The 1347-nt window shown below is 51.1% G+C and overlaps 1 non-coding gene across 1 annotated transcript; it reads right to left on the bottom strand.

Annotated features, from left to right (window-relative positions):
- Window positions 1-375: 375 nt before the first annotated feature.
- On the bottom strand, window positions 376-469 carry TRNAI-UAU (transfer RNA isoleucine (anticodon UAU)). The gene is made up of 2 exons: window positions 432-469; window positions 376-411 (listed from the first exon to the last, which is right to left on the bottom strand). It is a non-coding gene; the product is annotated as a tRNA-Ile (tRNA).
- Between the last annotated feature and the right edge of the window lie 878 nt (window positions 470-1347).

Below are 1347 nucleotides of genomic sequence, written 5' to 3'. Positions count from 1 at the left end.
CACATTGATGAACCCCGGTGACAGCTACACAAATCATAGAGAATAAAACCCAGTTTTTCCACCTCCTTGCTCAGTCCCCAAAGAGCTGAAGAATAGTTTTTAAGTGGAGGAGCAAGGGAGGGAGGAAGCTTCATTGAAGCTGTACAGCCTGGCTGTGAGGCCTTCTGACTGAGGAGAAATGAGTTTGCTGGATGAGTTCAATTTGGGTCTTGCTGGATTTCTTCCCTTCTCTGAAATCTGCCAAATATCCCTCCTTGATCAAAGGAATCTTTATGGGCTCACCACGGAAAATTTATCCATTTTAGCTTTTTACTTTAAAGATAAGGGAAAAATGCATTATCGTGAAATGTCTGAAATCGCAATTGGAAGAAAACATGCTCCAGGTGAGGCTCGAACTCACAACCTCGGCATCACCCGCACATATACTGTTGTATAAGTACCGCGCGCTAACCGATTGCGCCACTGGAGCATGCTTTCCTTTGCTTGGCCATGCGCACTCTACAGAGCCATGAGCTACTGAAGCGCTCGACCCCGGCCTCGCGCCGGAGCGGGAGCGCGCTGAGCTGCCCGGGATCCTCCCTTCGTAGCCCCTCGCCTCTTGCATAAAACACAATTTGATCAAGATATCTCCATCTCTCCTAGAAGATGAATGTGATCCTCCCCTATGCCATCAGGAGCCAAAATTTCCTGGGAATATGCAGGTGCTCTTTTCAGAAAGCCCGAGAAAAGCCGAGGAGAAAAAGGAGAGACTCCGGCTTCTCCTTGCCAACGTTCTAGCAAGAACACGGTTTTTGTAGAAGACGCGAGCTATTTGGCTTCTTCGTAGCTTCACCTAGCACCGCCCCGCTGGCCTGTGGATGCTTTCAGAGCCAGGACGCGAAGAAGCGGAGCCCGCTGCCTGCCCCTCCCTCTGCGCGTCTCCCGATACCCGCAGCGCTCCTGGCGGCCCTCCCAGCCTCGCCTGCAGCGCGCCTGCATTCGCAGTCCAGCATCTCTGGGCTGTCTTTCGGGATTCGCCAAAACTCTCCCAGAGCCTGCCTGAAAACTGTATTCGAATTCACAGAGCCAGCTGGTCAGGCACCTCTTCAGGGAAAACTGGCACAGCAACCACTCCTTATTTGTGCAGCAGGTTACAAAGGTCAAGGCGGTGTTCACCCCCAGCGCTCCTCCCTCTGTCTTGATGTTCTTTTCCAATTCATTGCAGAAAGTTTGGCTCTGTGACATATACCCGCTCAGTAACCTCATCTCTGGGGCCTCAATTTTAAGGCCAACTTTGTTTGTTGCTTGATTGTTCGATTTTGGTCTGGGGGAAAAGGCAGCTGCCAAAGTACACATACACACAAGATA

The sequence above is a fragment of the Pan troglodytes genome, chromosome 5 (assembly GCF_028858775.2).
Source record: "Pan troglodytes isolate AG18354 chromosome 5, NHGRI_mPanTro3-v2.0_pri, whole genome shotgun sequence".
In the NCBI taxonomy this organism is placed as follows: domain Eukaryota; kingdom Metazoa; phylum Chordata; class Mammalia; order Primates; family Hominidae; genus Pan; species Pan troglodytes.
Note: the sequence above shows the minus strand (reverse complement) of the source record. Positions and strands in the feature narration are given on the sequence as shown.